A 6,597-nucleotide genomic window follows, 5' to 3' on the forward strand; every position below is an offset into this window, starting at 1 on the left:
CAGTGACTCTTTTTGAAAAAAATAATAAAAAGATAAGAGGGCTGCTTTCTATTAGGATTCATAGATTATTGAAGTTAAAGACAGAAATTGAAAGAAAATAGTAAAGAAAACGGAGAGAACCTATAGAACTACATCGTGTATTCTCATTGATTGTAAATAAACAATACATTATATTATATATATAGGGTAGTTCACGGAAAAGAAAGTAATTTTTTTGTCTTTCCCACGGGAAAGGAAAAAAAAGAGAAATAAAATTTTCCGATGACTTTTCGTTCCTATGTCTAGTAACACAAGAAAAATCATCCGAAAAGTTGTTAATTAAAATAATAAAATAATATATTGTGAGTAATAAATACAAAAAAATGAGATGGAGAAAATGGTTCATATGAATTTTGGAAGGAACAACTTTCCCTCATATTTTCTCAACCTTCAGGAGGAAATAATTTTTTTCCTTCAACATTTTCAAACACAGAAAAGAAACTACATTCATTTGGTGATGATTACTTTTCACGAACCAAACGAGGCACAAATGACAAATATACCCTTCTATGGTTAATACTTTCATCATTTAGATTCAATTTAATGACTTTATTATAATTGAGAGGTCGTAAATTCAACTTACAATAAACTAACTGTAATATATTGGTTGTGTTCTTGATCAAAAAAAAAAAAAAATTTGTCAATTTCAGCCTTTCTCTGTCAATTAAGTTGACAACAACTTTTGAAGCCGTGATATTCTTTTACATATGTGGTAGTTTGGTTTCAGAGGTCACAAACATTTGGCACATACACTTCACATCAGTGAAGTAAAGTCTGTGTAACCCAAGCTCTGAAGTGTGTTTCTACATTGTTCAACATTAGTCTTGAATCTTGATACGATCAACCTCACTTACATATTGCAATTCCAATATAAGCTCCTGTATAGAGATCCCAAATTTATTTTAGCAGCTAAATGAGAATAGTAATTTCATCAACATGAAGCTTAAAGGCAGACGCCCATTATGCAAAACCCAAAACTGTTCCAAGGAGAAAATACAACTGCATACCGGGTAAAAAAACAAAAAACAAATAGCTTTGAAAGAACTCAAAGAAGCAGTTCCCATCTCCTCAAGTTCTCCTAATGGCAGCATATTGTTCCCCAAGTTAACCTGCATGATCATGAAAGTCTGTCAGTTAAGTATGTCATAAACATGCACTTCACAACACACAACATAAAGACCCAACATTTACCTTCTCCAACAAGATCGCGCTGCCTAATTGATACTCAGCCACCAACGACAATAATGGTTCATGTTCATTCAATCAAAACCAAAACTTCATTTCACAATACCAACAAATGCAAGAATTTGAAACAAGTCAGTTCGAGGCTTGCCTTGTCCCCGAGGAAGGAAATTTTCTTGTCCTCCTCAGCGCGAATGGCACAGTACGTGCTGATGCATGATATCCTGGTCATCATAGGTTGCCCACTCATCAAACTCAGGTGTTGCAACCGAGGGGCCAGCCCAGACTCCAGTTCCCCATCCACCTGCACTTGAAGCCTTTCCTGATTCTGCATTTCCTATTCGCCTCAAATAACAAACACAATTCAAACCCCTATTTCCTCTTCATATAAACCCCAATTTCAACACAAAATCCAAGAAAACCAGTTACCCACAAAAATCTAGCGTAAATTTCAACTAGCATTATGATAAACCAAGAAACCCCTAGAAACATACATATCCAATACATTCAGAACCCTATAAACATTACTAGTTGAGTAAAAGAAAGAGAGCACGTTTCATTTATCTCGGCAACACTAATCATGATGAAAATTGATGATTGCACTAGATAACTAGGTTTCTGGACTACACTAACCTTTTTCTTAGATGGAAATATTTTATTTCTAATGTCACAAACTCACAAACAATACTATCAAGGCAAAAAAGAGCAAAGTCAACAATATGAAACATCACAAAAAATAGGAACTGATCAAAACTATCATTCCTCATCTCAATGTGTTAATTCCAACTTCTAACACATCAGTGGGCTCGACGCATCCCTTTTTTGGGCTTCTTTACAAAGCTCAGTTGGATTTGCTTAGGACGCCTCCTCTTCCTTGCTATCTTCTCAGGAAGTGTTTCCCTCGTATTTTCCTTCTCAGCCTTTGGCTTCTTCAAGTATTTTGGATCCATCTGGTAAGGCTTGTGTGTCACAGGCACTCCTTTCTTTTGCGCCTCATTAAACAGGGCAGTGGCTGTCACATCTCGACTCTTAAATTTTTACCTTATTTACTAGTTTGGTATTGATAAGAATTTTACCGTCTTCGTCAATGAGTTATGGTTTAATTGGTCCCTAGAGGGGTTTTGAGGGACGATTATTTCGGAGGAAATGTTCGTATGAGGAAATTGTGACGACGGTAAAAATGGTAAATTTTAGCTAGTAAAATGTAATTTTTATTGGGGTATTATTTTTAGGGTGTAAATTTTGGAGTTGGGTTTTTTGTTGTTGATATTAGGTTGGACCGATTTAGGAAGCCCAGAAAATTAGCCTCTCTCTTTTTCCCCGATTTTCTCTCCCTCTTTCTTTCCCTCGAGCTTCTCTCTTCTCGTCTGACTTCCGGCCACCGTCCGCCGCCGTCCGGCCACCGCAGCCAGCCGCACTGGTCCCGTTCGGTCGGCCTTCAACCCAGCTACCTCCCTGGACCAGTGGCAGCCCCTCTAGCGCCGCCGTGAGGGAGTTCTCTCCCCCGAAAGCCCTAGCTGCCGTGGTGGTTTCCTCGCCGGAGCTCCCTCCTCCAGCCGCCATAGCTGGAGCTTCTTGGCTCTTTTGGAAGCTCTCCTCCCATGCATCAATCCCTCCAAAGGGCTCAACCTCTCTTGGTCTAGGTAAGGAGAACCGGTGAGTGGAAGTTCTAGGGCCTTTTGTGATGTTTTAGTTCGATTGACCTAGTTAGGCTTGGAATTGGTGTTTGTGCTAGTTAGAAAAGTTGTATAGGGGGTTGAGAGGAAGCTGCTGTTGAATTTTGATAGGCATTAGAGGTCGTCGGAGTCGGCCTCCGGCCGCCGCTGCCGGCAGAGCAGGCGCGGCGCCGCCACTGTTAAGGGGTTTTTCATGGTTTTAAGTGTGTTATATTAAGGGGAGTTTATTGGTATGAAGTTTGGAATTTTTGGAGGAGTTTTGAATAGGTTTTGGATTTTTGAAAGATCGGTGAATTTGACGGTTAATGGGGTAGAATCCGACCGTTAGATTTTCCTTATTATTGTTTTAGAATGTTGAAATAAAGGAAATAAGGCTGTGGTTGGATTTTGGCATGAATCCGATAAGCTTAACCGTAGAAAGGGTAGTGGGTTAGGCGGAAGAGTTTGAGTTATATATTTAAGTATTATTTATTCTGAAATTGAAGTGTGGTCCTAAGCATGGTTTTTGTGCCAGGATTTGAGAAGACCTCACTTGAGTGCCGAATTGGATTTCGTCGGGCTTATGCCTAAAGTTGTGAGTGAACGTTTGTTTTAAATTAAATGCATGTGATGGCCTCATATTTAATGATGGTTGATTTTTTTATATTGTTAATTCTTAATTTGTGGAATAATTTCCGTTTACGATTGATTTTCTACAAAGTATTTTCGGAAGTGATTATTCATATTTTATTTGTTAACTTCGCTATTTGAAAAGTTACCGAAAATAAGATTTTTCGGTGGAGCCATACGTTTATAGCTTCTTTTGTAATTGGCAATTTTCATTATTTTGTAGAGTTACCGAAAATGAGATTTTCGGTGGATATGTATAAGGATATTTATGAGGAGAGTATGTATATAAATGCTAGCTAGCCATATATGTCTGTCTACCTTAATGACGTAGCATATAGCCGCATTATGGTGTGACGTGAGCGTTGGAAGCGAGAGTAGTAGCCCTATATGAGTGTTTAATTCATATAGGGGGTATGGGCACATATTTATACACCCGTATGTCCACCTTAATGGCGTAGTGTAGCACCGCATTAAGGCGTGACGTGAGCGTTGGACGCAAGCGTAGTAGCCTTGTATGAACTTCTATTTTTCTTATATTTTCATAAGAATTCATACAAGGAGTATGGACGAATGTAGATACATACATATATATTTGTATTTTAGCCTGAGAGGCTCTATTTTATAAAGCTTTGGAGACTAGCCAGAGCTAGTCATGTTTTTGCCAATTTATGAGCTGAGAGCTTTTGAGTTGTCGCATGCAGCATAATTTCTATGGAAATCAAATTAGGAAAGCATAAAGATTTTTGTTGCTCGTTTTTGTTAAACTTACTTTTGTCCACTCACTCTAACGTTTTCAAATGTTTTCCCTTGGGCCATTCGTTTTAAAAATGCCCAGTTTGTAGGTTAGCATAGTTGAGGTCGGACGTACATGGAGAAGAGACATAGTCAATAGTATAGTTTTCGCTCATTTCTCTATTTCTAGTTCATTTCCTTTCAAATAGAGTTGCTCTGAACTGTGGCTGTTGGTTATGAGATTTTCTTGTTTAAGTTAGTAAATGAATTGGGAGAGGTTGTGATTTGGGGAGCACGAAGGCTCCAGGAGTTTAAGGTTGGATTTGAATTTTCAGAAATGTTTGCAGGTATTATTAGGAAGGGTTGTCCATTTTCAAATAAGGTTATGCCGAATTTTTGGTAAACTTTCTTTAGAGGTAGTCCCCGCAGGATTTACTTCGGGTTTCAGGGTGAAATTCGGGGTGGGTTTTGACAGTGGCTCTATCAGCACGGTTATGAGCATACAACTTTCCCATCAGCAGATCGTAAGTTTTGATCCTGGGTTCACATCCATCCTGTTTCATCTTCTTGAACACATACAAAGCATGATCAATCCTCTCAATGCCCCACAAAATCTTCAGAAACCCAAAAATAAGCCTTCTTTTCCAGAGCCTCCCCGAACCCTGCTGATTTCATCCTATCAATCATTTCACCCCCCTCTCCAACCCTTACCGCCTGACACAAGCTCCTGATCAATTCAAGAAATGTACCCCCACTCCCCCATCCTATGAAACAAACTCAACGCGTCGTCGGTCTTCCTAATCTTACACAAATTAGTAATCAGCACATTGAAAGTCTCCACATTTCTAGGCACCCCATGAAAGTCCATATCCACCAAGATTTGCTCTGCCTCGGAATGCAGCCTAAACGGTTCCTTCTTCCTGCAAAGCTTACACACACAATCAAGAATAGCATTGAAAGCGCTAGTCCCAATCTCGAAGCCTCCCCTGTACATCTCCCCAGCCAATCTCCTAGCCTCATCAAGTTTCCTATCCACACACCACCCCTTAATAAGCAAATCACACATATACTCATCAGGAAAAAACTCATTCACCAAACCCTTCACCATCTTCTCAGCATTACTCGCAAACTCGTGTTCGCATAGCTTCTCAACAACCAATTTCAGCGCCGCCTTGTCCCGCTTGATCCCATAGTCCTCCTCCATCTTCTCAAACATCGACACCGCCTGTGCCGGCCTCCCAGCTCTCACCAGCCTGTCAATGGCGGAATCCAGGGTTTTGGGGCCAGCAACGTCACGCCGGGAACTGAGAATGACGTCATGGGCGGCCTTGAAATCCTTCCTCCTACCAAAATAGTCCACACAGTAGGAGAGGGTTTCGTCAGTGTGGTCGAAATTAGGGTTCTGAATGAGCCAGTGGTTGAACCCTAGAACGGTGCGGCTGGCTTCGGCGGAGAGTTTGAGGACGGAGAGAATCAGAGAAGAGGTAAGGGTGATGTCAGGGAAGCTCGATTGGAGGGTTTGGGTGACGTCAGTGCATTTGGGTTGTGGTTGTTGGAGAAGGTGGGAGGAGATGGATTGGGCTAACTGGGATTCGTGGAGGGTTGTTGAGGAAGAAGAAGATGAGAAGGGTTTGGAGGTGAGAGAGAAAGGAAGTTAGAGGTGATTGGATTGGGGGTATGGTGGGTGGGGTTGGTTGAGAGGAGTGGTATTAGGGTTTGGTTCAAGGTTGGAGATGGAGAGGCGGAGAGAGAGCGGAGGAGGAGTCGCCGGAGCTGCAGAAACCTCATTTTTTAGTCTCCAGAGATAAAAAGAGTCACTCAGAGCGACTGAGGGACTGGGGGGTTTAAGGATCCGAAAAGGTTAGACGGGCCTGTTCCGACCCGACTACACTAATCTTTTTCCAATAATTTATTGAAAATAAAAAATCAGAATTAGTTTCAAGGATGATGTTGTGAAATTGAAGGAAAATCTTGGAATTAAGGTAAATATTTGTATCATTTTTGTGCTAATGAGATTGAGTAAATTTTGGTTTCTTGTTTTTTATCTTGGTTTTTTTATATGTTAAATAGACTTTCATTGCTAACATCTTTCAACTGTAATTATTAATGATTGAATTATTATTTTTTCGCTCATCAGCTGGTCATAGAATATGGCAAATTCTAGTTTGTCTAGTGTGTGGCGGCTGAAAATAAGTGAATAATGAAGTTCCTATAAATTCAGACCCGACGAAAGCAGGAATGTTTGAGTAGATGAATATGTTCCACGACCCGAATATACTAACCTTTTTTCCTCACAATTTATTGAGATTGGAAATCAAAATTAGTTTACTCCAACATCCTATTAAAAGTTTTTTTTTTT

The 6,597-nt window shown here is 40.1% G+C and overlaps 1 pseudogene; it reads right to left on the reverse strand.

Annotated features, from left to right (window-relative positions):
• Positions 1–2,018: 2,018 nt before the first annotated feature.
• LOC101306679 overlaps positions 2,019–6,597 on the reverse strand; it is a 5,143-nt pseudogene continuing 564 nt past the window's right edge.

The sequence above is a fragment of the Fragaria vesca genome, linkage group LG7, assembly GCF_000184155.1.
Source record: "Fragaria vesca subsp. vesca linkage group LG7, FraVesHawaii_1.0, whole genome shotgun sequence".
NCBI classification, from domain to species: Eukaryota; Viridiplantae; Streptophyta; class Magnoliopsida; order Rosales; family Rosaceae; genus Fragaria; species Fragaria vesca.